This window comes from Centropristis striata, chromosome 14, assembly GCF_030273125.1.
Source record: "Centropristis striata isolate RG_2023a ecotype Rhode Island chromosome 14, C.striata_1.0, whole genome shotgun sequence".
NCBI classification, from domain to species: domain Eukaryota; kingdom Metazoa; phylum Chordata; class Actinopteri; order Perciformes; family Serranidae; genus Centropristis; species Centropristis striata.
In genome coordinates, this window is record NC_081530.1 from 22834503 (window position 1) to 22847499 (window position 12997).

General features: G+C 39.6%; 1 long non-coding RNA gene across 1 annotated transcript; it reads left to right on the top strand.

Moving 5' to 3' along the window:
* Positions 1-10842: 10842 nt before the first annotated feature.
* Positions 10843-12012, top strand: LOC131985468 (uncharacterized). Its single transcript, XR_009395635.1, has 3 exons — positions 10843-10891; positions 11032-11196; positions 11565-12012. It is a non-coding gene; the product is annotated as an uncharacterized LOC131985468 (long non-coding RNA).
* The last annotated feature ends 985 nt before the right edge of the window (positions 12013-12997 follow it).

Sequence of the window (12997 nt, forward strand, 5' to 3'; positions counted from 1 at the left end):
TAAAGTTGGAAAGATATCCACAGATTGGTTGTTCCCGTTTCAATAAGTCATCAAGGGAACATTGTTTCAGAGAAAGGTCTATCTGAACAGTTAGGTAGACTGCAAGCTAGGAGCTAGAAGCTAGCCTGATTTTCATAAATGTCAGAAAATGAGCAATAACAACAATATTTAAGGGTGTAGTAGTACTAAAATCCTTCTACACATAAATAAGCGATTGGCTATAAGCTTGGTTGTAGGTTACACCAACAAATGTTTTGAGAAAATCTGCTTTTATGTGAATGTATTTGGACATATTTTAGATGTTTTGAGGAAAATCAGGTTGTAGCTTGCAGTCTACTTTACCAAACTCAAAAAGTCGACTTTATTCTCGACCGTCCGTCTTTATTCTCAATATGCATGATTAATTTTTTCCCCCTCCTCTCATTATTTTTATTATTATGCAGTTTGAGAAAAAAAGTCAAAATGACCATAAAAAGTTGAAATGTCGAGAATAAAGTCAACTTTTTAAATGCATTAAAGTTGGAAAAATATTCACAGAAGAGCTATTCTTGGTAGCAGGCTACTACAAACATTGTTTTGGGAAAATCAGTTTTATGTGAATCTTTTAGACATATATTAGACGTTTTGAGGAAAATCAGGTTGTAGCTTGCAGTCTACTTCATCAAACTCAAAAAGTCGACTTTATCCTTGTCATTTTGACTTTTATCTCCTATCTGGCCCTAATCCTTTTCCATACTGTTAGGATACCGTGTTAATTTAAATCTACATGCACAATATCTGATCAGTTTGTATAACATGATGCATTGCAAGACGAAACAACCCAGTAGTTCTATATTAAGCAGTTAGATTTAGCCCAGTCTCAACCAGTTGCAAAATTTTACAGATGTTGCAATATAAATAAATCAATAATAATAATAATAACTAGGCCTGCAAGCAGGACTGAACGGGACCGAGCAGAGTGGAGCCGTCGGGGTAGGGCACGTCGGGTGAGGGCATGTCGGACGCGGCCCTGTTGGCTCAGTCCCTATGTGTACCAAATTGCGTGTCTCCTACTAGTGTGCTAGTGGTAGGTGTAAACATGTTACTTCCTGTAGCCAGCAGGGGGCGCTATGACTGTCTGTGAAGATGGACACGTGGGTGTGTTCCTGGCTGGACCCTTGTCATGTGTGTGAAATTTGGGACAGATTGGACAATGTATGGTCAAGTTATACAGTCTTATGTGTTATCGCGAGACGCCATATTTTGCCGCCATGCCACGCCCACATAGTGTGACAGGCACATGGGGTGAAATCTGTCAGAGGAGTTTGTCAAAGTATGCAACGTGGTCATTTTGTGAAAGGGGGCGTGGATAAAGCATAAGGGGCGGGGCTTCATGAAAAATTGTTTATGAGAAGTGTTAAGGGCTGGACTCAGATGAAGCATGAGAAGTTTGGACCAGATCGGACAAAGAATGGAAAACTTATAACGATCTCGTGTTTTATGGGGAGACGCCATATTTTGCCGCCATGCCACGCCCACATAGTGTGACCGTCAGTAAAGATTTATACAACTTTTGATCCCAAAGGCCTTGTGATGCTACTGACCAAGTTTGAAGTAAATCAGGTGAAATCTGTAGGAGGAGTTATGTAAAGTATGCAACGTGGTCATTTTATGAAAGGGGGCGTGGATATAGCATAATGGGCGGGGATTTATGAAATATTGTCATTTACAAGTGTTAAGGTCTGGACTCTGATGAAGCATGAGAAGTTTGGAGCAGATTGGACAAAGAAAGGGAAAGTTATAATGATCTCATGTTTTATGGCGAGGCGCCATATTTTGCCGCCATGCCACGCCCACATAGTGTGACCGTCGGTAAAGCCTTATACAACTTTTGATCCCAAAGGCCTTGTGATGGTACAGCGGAGATTTATGTATATTCCAAAAATGGGGAGTTTTTGAATATGATAAAGCCCCCAAATTAGACTTTAAAATTGGTTATGAAAAAGAATAATAAGAAAGGGACCAATTTCAATAGGGTCCTCGCACCGTTAGTGCTCGGTCCCTAATAATAATAAACGGACCAATTTCAATAGGGTCCTCGCACCGTTAGTGCTCGGTCCCTAATAATAAAAAACGGACCAATTTCAATAGGGTCCTCGCACCGTTAGTGCTCGGTCCCTAATAATAAAAAACGGACCAATTTCAATAGGGTCCTCGCACCTCGGTGCTCGGTCCCTAATAATAGACGGACCAATTTCAATAGGGTCCTCGCACCGCTAGTGCTCGCTCCCTAATAAACGGACCAATTTCAATAGGGTCCTCGCACCGTTAGTGCTCGGTCCCTAATAATCATTCGAAATACAATAGGGACCTCGCAGGTCGTTGCCTGCTCAGGCCCTAATAATAATAAAAAGAAAAAGAATAATCATTCGAAATACAATACGGACCTCGCAGGCCGTTACCTGCTCGGTCAACAGTCTAAGTGTATGAAACTATCAGAAGTGAGCCTTTACTCATCTATCAGTAGGAATATATTTTTTCAAGATGGAAAAGGGCCAGGAAATGACGTAAAATGGCAAAGTTGTTTCCTTTGGAAAAGTCTGCAAAATAGTGTTTCAATATGGCCGCCTGGTGGTCATGTGACAAATTAAAGCGTTGCTATTGGTTCCCTATACTCTTCCCTCTTTTTTAAAGTATTGCATCACTCAAAAAGATGCATTGTAGAAATTTGACAGGCCAGAAATGGGGCAACACCGTACAATAGAGGGTCAACCCTCCGTTTCAGGGCATTTTTTGCTCTTCTTACATTTTATCTCTGTGTTCTTGTATTTCACTGCAATCTATAAAGTCCTGCAGCTCTGTGGAATCAGCACAATCATGGCTAGAAGTGGGAACAACTCAAAACTAGGACTGCGCGCAGTACTGAACGGGCCCTCGCAGAGTGGAGCCATCGGGGGAGGCGCCGTCAGGGGAGGGCACATCGGACGCGGCGATGTGGGCTCAGTCCCTATGCGTCCCAAATGGCGTGTCTCCTACCACTGTGCTCGGGGTAGGTGTAAAATATAATACTTGCTGTAGCCAGCAGGGGGCGCTATGACTGTGTGTCACTATTGACACGTGGATGTGTCCCGGACTGGACCCTAATCACGTGTGTGAAATTTGGGACAGATTAGAAATGTATGGTTAAGTTATACTGTCTCGTGTGTTATGGCGAGACGCCATATTTTGCCGCCATGCCACGCCCACATAGTGTGACCGGCGGAAAAGCTTTATACAACTTTTGATCCCAAAGTCGTTGTGATGGTACTGACCAAGTTTTATGTAAATCGGGTGAAATCTGTAGGAGGAGTTCATTAAAGTATGCAACGTGGAAATGGCGAAAATTCCATATAAAATCCAAGATGGCCGACTTCCTGTACGTTTTAGGACATGGCTTCTTGAGACTTTTTGGTGCGTCTTCCCATGATACACGTATGTACCAAATTTCGTGTGTCTACGACAAACCTGTGTGAGGTAGTGAAATTTAGGGGGCGCTAGTGAGTCATTTTCCCACGCCCATTCCCGCGAATACTAGAAAACGTAAATTTCACGTGAGATCAAGTTATATTCCAAAAATGGTGAGTTTTTGAATATGATAAGGCCCCCAAAAAGGCGATTCATTTGGGAGATGAATAATAACAAGCAGTACTGAACGGGCCCTCGCAGAGTGGAGCCGTCGGAGGGGGTCACGTCGGGGTAGGGCACGTCGGGGGAGGCCACATCGGGCGCGGCAATGTGGGCTCAGTCCCAATGTGTCCCAAATGGCTTGTCTCCTACCACTGTGCTCGGGGTAGGTGTAAAACATAATACTTGCTGTAGCCAGCAGGGGGCGCTATGACTGTGTGTAAGTATTGACACGTGGGTGTGTTCCGGGCGGGACCCTAATCATGTGTGTGAAATTTGGGACAGATTGGACAATGTATGGTCAAGTTATACAGTCTTGTGTGTTATGGCGAGACGCCATATTTAGCCGCCATAACACGCCCACATAGTGTGACAAGCGGTAAAGATTTATACAACTTTTGATCCCAAAGGCCTTGTGATGGTACTGACCAAGTTTTAAGTCAACTGGGTGAAATCTGTAGGAGGAGTTCGTTAAAGTATGCGACCTGGAAATGGCAAAAATTCCATATTCGATCCAAGATGGCTGACTTCCTGTACGTTTTAGGACATGGCTTCCAATTACTTTTTGGTGCGTCTTCCCATGATACACGTATGTACCAAATTTCATGCGTCTCCGACAAACCAGTGGGAGGATATGAAATTTAGGGGGCGCTAGTGAGTCATTTTGCCACGCCCATTCCAGCGAATACTAGAATACGTAAATTTACAGGGAGATTGACGTATATGCCAAAAATGGTGAGTTTTTGAATACGATAAAGCCCCCAAAAAGGCGATTCATTTGGGAGAAGAATAAAAAAAACAGACCAATTTCAATAGGGTCCTCGCACCGTTAGTGCTCGGTCCCTAATAATCATTCGAAATACAATAGGGACCTCGCAGGTCGTTGCCTGCTCAGGCCCTAATAATAATAAAAAGAAAAAGAATAATCATTCGAAATACAATACGGACCTCGCAGGCCGTTAACTGCTCGGGCCCTAATAATAGACGGACCAATTACAATAGGGTCCTCGCACCGTTAGTGCTCGGTCCCTAAAAATACCAGGTTGGGATATGACTGTCATTAACTTGCATTGTAGCGAAATCCGTGTCAGTTTCACGGAAATTTGAGTTATTCCGTGGCTATTCCACGGATTTTGAGTTAAGCGAATCCGTGGCTATTTGACGGATTTCTGTGAGACCAGGTTGCTAAGATCTCTAATCCACTTCCACTTCAACAGAACGAGGCATCAAGCTACTAGAGAAGAAAAAGCTACTGAGCTTCTTGGTCGTTGTTCGGGGGAAAATACTATAAGTCCTCTTGGACAATACGAAAAATACCTAAAAAAGCTTTAAAAAACTTGACTTTTTTGACTTATTTTTTAGTGCATTTGTCAGATTTACCCCTCTAACAAACAAATATGGGAACAACAAATACCTGAGCTGACTAGACTTTGAGCAGGAGGAGCCTGGCCTCGCCTGGCTGCTTGTTTAACAAGTGGTGCTTCATTCCAGGAAGAGGAGAGGTTTGAGAACAACTCTGTGTCAGTTATAGTTGCCTTCCAGCGAACTAAGGGAGTGTCTGGGAACTGCCATCACCCAAAATGTTTATCCATTTAACCCTCTATGGTAGGCATTATGATGCCAGTTAGGAAAAAAATGTTTGGAGTGTTTTTTTTGTCTTAAAATAGACTAAATAAACGTAATCTGAAGAAATTTTACAACTTTTTTTATTGGGGAGTTTTCGGGGGTTTGTTGTCCATTGGCAACATTGTACCATAACGGTGCACAAGTGAAAAAGAAAGTTTTTAAAATGAATTTTAACATAATTTATTTAATAAACATGTGTAAAAGATTCAGTAGCTTCAACAGGGTAAAAACATAACATTTTAAATTTAAAAACATTATAAAAGAAACTTTTTTAACTGGTTTATTGTCTGAAACTTGCCTGTAGGAAACATTGAACCATTGAACCAATGACCCATTGAAATGAATGTCTTCAACAGTCTAAGTGTATGAAACTATCAGAAGTGAATCTTTACTCATCTATCAGTAGGAATATATTTTTTCAAGATGGAAAAGGGCCAGGAAATGACGTAAAATGGCAAAGTTGTTTCCTTTGGAAAAGTCTGCAAAATAGTGTTTCAATATGGCCGCCTGGTGGTCATGTGACAAATTAAAGCGTTGCTATTGGTTCCCTATACTCTTCCCTCTTTTTTAAAGTATTGCATCACTCAAAAAGATGCATTGTAGAAATTTGACAGGCCAGAAATGGGGCAACACCGTACAATAGAGGGTCAACCCTCCGTTTCAGGGCATTTTTTGCTCTTCTTACATTTTATCTCTGTGTTCTTGTATTTCACTGCAATCTATAAAGTCCTGCAGCTCTGTGGAATCAGCACAATCATGGCTAGAAGTGGGAACAACTCAAAACTAGGACTGCGTGCAGTACTGAACGGGCCCTCGCAGAGTGGAGCCATCGGGGGAGGCGCCGTCAGGGGAGGGCACATCGGACGCGGCGATGTGGGCTCAGTCCCTATGCGTCCCAAATGGCATGTCTCCTACCACTGTGCTCGGGGTAGGTGTAAAATATAATACTTGCTGTAGCCAGCAGGGGGCGCTATGACTGTGTGTCACTATTGACACGTGGGTGTGTCCCGGGCTGGACCCTAATCACGTGTGTGAAATTTGGGACAGATTGGACAATGTATGGTCAAGTTATACTGTCTCGTGTGTTATGGCGAGACGCCATATTTTGCCGCCATGCCACGCCCACATAGTGTGACCGGCGGAAAAGCTTTATACAACTTTTGATCCCAAAGTCGTTGTGATGGTACTGACCAAGTTTTATGTAAATATGTAGGAGGAGTTCATTAAAGTATGCAACGTGGAAATGGCGAAAATTCCATATAAAATCCAAGATGGCCGACTTCCTGTACATTTTAGGACATGGCTTCTTGAGACTTTTTGGTGCGTCTTCCCATGATACACGTATGTACCAAATTTCGTGTGTCTACGACAAACCTGTGTGAGGTAGTGAAATTTAGGGGGCGCTAGTGAGTCATTTTCCCACGCCCATTCCCGCGAATACTAGAAAACGTAAATTTCACGTGAGATCAAGTTATATTCCAAATATGGTGAGTTTTTGAATATGATAAGGCCCCCAAAAAGGCGATTCATTTGGGAGATGAATAATAACAAGCAGTATTGAACGGGCCCTCGCAGAGTGGAGCTGTCGGAGGAGGTCACGTCGGGGTAGGGCACGTCGGGGGAGGCCACATCGGGCGCGGCAATGTGGGCTCAGTCCCAATGTGTCCCAAATGGCTTGTCTCCTACCACTGCGCTCGGGGTAGGTGTAAAACATAATACTTGCTGTAGCCAGCAGGGGGCGCTATGACTGTGTGTAAGTATTGACACGTGGGTGTGTTCCGGGCGGGACCCTAATCATGTGTGTGAAATTTGGGACAGATTGGACAATGTATGGTCAAGTTATACAGTCTCGTGTGTTATGGCGAGACGCCATATTTAGCCGCCATAAGACGCCCACATAGTGTGACAAGCGGTAAAGATTTATACAACTTTTGATCCCAAAGCCCTTGTGATGGTACTGACCAAGTTTGAAGTGCATGGGGTGAAATCTGTCAGACGAGTTATGTAAAGTATGCAAGGTGGTCATTTTATGAAAGGGGGCGTGGATTAAGCATAAGGGGCGGGGCTTTATGAAATATTGTTATTTAGAAGTGTTAAGGGCTGGACTATGATGAAGCATGAGAAGTTTGGAGCAGATTGGACAAAGAATGGAGAACTTATAACAATCTCGTGTTTTATGGCGAGACGCCATATTTTGCCGCCATGCCACGCCCACATAGTGTGACCGTCGGTAAAGCTTTATACAACTTTTGATCCCAAAGCCCTTGTGATGGTACTGACCAAATTTGGAGTAAATCGGATGAAATCTGTCGGAGGAGTTCGTTAAAGTATGCAACGTGGTCATTTTATGAAAGGGGGCGTGGATTAAGCATAAGGGGCGGGGCTTTATGAAATATTGTCATTTAGAAGTGTTAAGGGATGGACTCTGATGAAGCATGAGAAGTTTGGAACAGATTGGACAAAGAATGGAAAAGTTATTACGATCTCGTGTTTTATGGCGAGACGCCATATTTTGCCGCCATGCCACGCCCACATAGTGTGACTGTCGGTAAAGATTTATACAACTTTTGATCCCAAAGGCCTTGTGATGGTACTGACCAAGTTTTAAGGCAATTGGGTGAAATCTGTAGGAGGAGTTCGTTAAAGTATGCGACCTGGAAATGGCAAAAATTCCATATTCGATCCAAGATGGCCGACTTCCTGTACGTTTTAGGACATGGCTTCCACTGACTTTTTGGTGCGTCTTCCCATGATACACGTATGTACCAAATTTCATGCGTCTCCGACAAACCAGTGGGAGGATATGAAATTTAGGGGGCGCTAGTGAGTCATTTTGCCACGCCCATTCCAGCGAATACTAGAATACGTAAATTTACAGGGAGATTGACGTATATGCCAAAAATGGTGAGTTTTTGAATATGATAAAGCCCCCAAAAAGGCGATTCATTTGGGAGAAGAATAAAAAAAACAGACCAATTTCAATAGGGTCCTCGCACCGTTAGTGCTCGGTCCCTAATAATAGACGGACCAATTACAATAGGGTCCTCGCACCGTTAGTGCTCGGTCCCTAATAATAAGAAACGGACCAATTTCAATAGGGTCCTCGCACTGTTAGTGCTCGGTCCCTAATAAACGGACCAATTTCAGTAGGGTCCTCGCACCGTTAGTGCTCGGTCCCTAATAATTCAGTAACATAATTCATAACATGTCACCCTGAAAGAGGCATCAGGAAACTGTAAGTACATTTTGCTTATAATAAGTCTTTCCCTGTGAACTCAGACTGCCGCCAGGAGTCTGTTTACCCAAGGCACATCTCCGCTAAACCAGCTCTCTGATCATTCCATTACGATACCACACCCAAAAAATAACTTAAAGAACAACCTTATATAATAGAGGTGTCTGGTTACATGTTCTGTTTGTGTAAGAGCCAATTGAATCCAAGTTAACCACCCCAAGTAGCAGCTTTAATGCACCTATAACCAAGAAAAAAGTGCTTCCTTGTATCCTCTGCAAGATTTTTTTCATACTGTATGTCTGTTTGCAGACTGACAGGTTTGATCATAAACTTGCATTCCCATGAGTGTGCACTCCACCCACGCAGTTCTTTTTTTACTTTTGATGCTGTTCTGATATTGCAGGACGGCATGATTTACCACAGAATTAATTGTTTTTCCACTAAAAAGCCTCTCATATCTCATATAAATTGACCACCTATCTAAGCCCCTAATCTACCATAAGAATATTGTTCTAATTAGTAGCTACAGTTGAATTACACAATGTTAAAATCAAGGTACATCTGTAATATGTGACCTTAAGGTAATAGAAAAGAGGGACTCTGTATATGCAATACTCAATTACCTATATTAATACTATTATTTTTTCAGAAATGTTATGTTGAAATATTATCTTATTAAATATGTGCCGACTTGCAAACATTTCCAGAACAGAGAGATGAACATTGCATAAAGGCGGCTTAAACATTCAGGTTTCATTGTGATAAAATATTACAGTCAAAGGTTTTTACAGAAGGAATTTTGAATATACAGTCATGGAAAAAAATATTAGACCACCCTTGTTTTCTTCAATTGCTTGTTCATTTAATGCCTGCTACACCTAAAGGTACATTTGTTTGGACAAATATAATGATAACAACAAAAATAGCTAATAAGAGTTTAATTTAAGAGCTGATATCTAGCCATTTTCCATGGTTTTCTTGATACTTTTTTTGGTTATTATCAAGAAAATCATGGAAAAGAGCAGGCATTAAAATGAACTAGAAATTGAAGAAAACAATGGTCTAATATTTTTTTTCTTTATTCACTCCATAAATTAGAAAATACTATACAAAGCCATTAAAAAGTAAAATTTTAAAATAATCAGGCTGTGAAGTGTGTATACAAAAAAACCCTCTGTAAAAACCTTCAGAATACAGACTGGTGTATGTAAGTAGAGATTACTGGAGCAGAGTAAAAGAAAAAAAAAACTAATTTTGAGAAAACAACCTTATTCATTTCATTCAATTTTGCAAGATACTACAGGTGAATGGGGTAAACACTTCAACCTATAAATACCAGCATCAGTCTCTACGGGAACAACACGAAGCTCCATTTGCCCCTTCACCCTCTATGGGTGTGGCCCTCAGGTAACATACCCATTTTTGGCTTGTCAAATTTCTATAATGCATGTTTTTGAGTGATGTAATACTTATAGGGAACCACTAGCAATGCTTTAATTTGTCACATGACCTCCAGGAGGCCATATTGAAACCCTATTTTGCAGACTTTTCCAAAGGAAACAGCTCTGCCATTTTGCGCCACAAAAAATCACTCAAAACGTAATTTTCTGGCCCTTTTCCACCTGGACAAAAAAATATTCCTACTTATAGGTGAGTAAACCTTCATTTTTGATAGTTTCATACACCACTTTGAGGCCAGATATACTTCTGGTTTCCGAGGCTACTAAGAACATCCTCATCATGGAGCTGACGGTGCCTTGGGAAAACCGCTTGGGGGAGGCTCATGAAAGGAAGAGGACCAAATACGAACATCTAGTAATAGGCCGTCGAGAAAGCTGCATCCACAAATAGACAAGTGTAAAATAAACACCTAAATGTGTATTTAGGATGTTTTTTCTCCACTTGTCTGAAAGAAGGCATGTTATGGAAGCAAAATAAACATACATTTTAAAATTGACCGTCATCTTGGCTAAAAAAAAAAAGAGTGTATCTACAGCTCTCTGCTGTAGATAAATGCCTCTAAATGACAGTGAAACAAGTTCACATTTGTCATCACCTTCCTTAATCCTAAAAACTTGCTAGACAGGATACCTTAAACACCAAGGTGAGGGAGTGTCTTCGACTGGCTCTTTATTTAAACCCTCGCAGGCTGTGCTCTCTTCACTGCGTGGATTCATCTCCTGACTCCAGGTAGGAACAGGGTGGGATAAAAATTGCATAATTTCTTTTGTCAGTAGATGCTTTAAGAACTAAAGTTGTTATATTTGAAGACTTATTGGTGATTGAATGTTTAACTGCTGTCAGAACAGTTCTAATAAGTTATTTTAATTGCATGGTTTCTGATTTCAGGTACTCACTTCAGTGCGGCTGCCTTATACCTTTTGACAGGTGTGTGAAAATCCAGATCTTTTTTGAATATTTTGATGATGAATTCAGTTAGTCTGCATTCCTGTTATCACTGTCTTTCTCGTGATATTATAATGTTATTATGATGATCATAGTTGTCATTGTTGTTATTTTTTTTCTAGATCCTCTTCACTTTAAAAATGGATGTAGGCAAAGGATTAACTAATTTGGAACTGAGCATGGGCCTTCAGCTTGCTACGTTCCAGCAATATAAAGGTTTGGACGACAAGATGACCAAACAGGCGTTCATGAATTTATGCAAGGAGCAGCTGCCTAGTTTGGCTGAAGTGAGGACAATCATTTTACTTTGTAACATTGCATTGTTCTGCAAAAGTTTATTCCTAAAAATGTTTTCATGTTGACATGCATTAGAAAATTTCACAGTTAGTTTAAGAATTCTGCAAATCACGCTACACTAAAAGCAAATGGTGAATAACTAAAATAGAAATTATTCAAACTTTTAGCACATGGCAGGATCAGTGTTTGAACATTGATTATTAATTCAATTTATTTTTATATGAAAATGGCTTGAATGGGAAACAAAACAATAAAACAAGTCAAAGTAGTTGGTGTATCTCAGTGAAACCCTCACGGCTTCAATAATTTTTTTACAATATGACACTGTGGGTGAATATATTCCAATTTTTGATTACAGGACTCTAAACTTGAAGAAGCATTCAAATTGGTGGACGTTAACAGCGATGGGTACGTGTCATTTTCCGAGTACACCGCTTTGCTCACCACATTGTGCTGTGCAACGATGGAAATCTTCGAGAGCATGTCAGTGGCAGCAGGGGAGCAGCAGCGAAAAAAATAAACTGCAATAAACATGAAAACACGTTAAATGGGAAATAAACATGGTTTCACCTAACAATAATAAAAGTGTTTTTGTTCCAATTTTGCTTGCTTTTTTGTTATCATTCCAAGTAAAAATTTAGAACATTACTACATAGACTTTAAAAAACATCATATATAATGTTGTCTTCCAGCACTTCTCAGCAGCATAAAACTACAATCCAAAGTTATATAATTAATTCAATAATGCCAACTGGACCTGGAAAAATTTCCATGTCTAAAATCACTATATAATAACCAACTAACTAACTAACTAACTAACTAAATAAAAAACTAATAATAATAATAAAACAACAATAATAATAATAATAATAATAATAATAATAATAATAGTTGTAGTAGTAGTAGTAGTAGTAGTAGTAGTAGTAATAATAATAATAATAATAAATTAACACTGAGTTTTAAAATGGTGTTTTTTTTACTCAATGTAGAATGTTAAATATTGCAAATGTGAACACAGGTTGCGAATATAACATAAAAGGGTGAAATGAATATCTAGTTTTATATTTTTATACTAAATATATTTGACCTTATCTCTGGTTTTCATCATCATCAAACAAAAACTGCCATGGAGTTTCAAACCAGTATTTTAGAGGGATATTCAGGCCAGATTAAGGCCATTATGTATAATAAATTAAGACCCCACATCACTAATCCTACGGAGGTGAAATGGTTGTGATTTATCAGATTTAGAAGTAACTTGATTGTTCTCTTTTTACTCCCCAACACACACATTTTTTAACAGCTTAAAACCATGTTGTCATTTTACACAACGTTGTTACAGATTCAACTACATGCCAGTTTAAAACGTTGTTCAAATAAACATCCACCAACTAAAACAATAAAATGCTGCTTATATGTTATTGCATCAGTACTAATAATGAATAAAAACATAATACTTTACATTCGGCACTCACATCATATATAAGACAAGCAACTTGTGTTGACAGTTTGAAGAAACAGCTTATTTTAATAATTTGGTATTTAATTAATTCCACTTTTAGTGACATCATTGTGATTATTTATGTTTATTTTATATTTTAAAACTTTTCTCACCATTATCAACTTGTTTCTATTAGTAATATTTAAAAACATTTTTTTACAGTGTAGCCATATATATTTAATATATAATTAATTTTTTGTATATATAAATTAATTTCACGAAATGTACTGAATCATTTTATAGTTGTTGTTTTTTTTTTACAAATGTTAAATTACTTTTAATAAAATTAT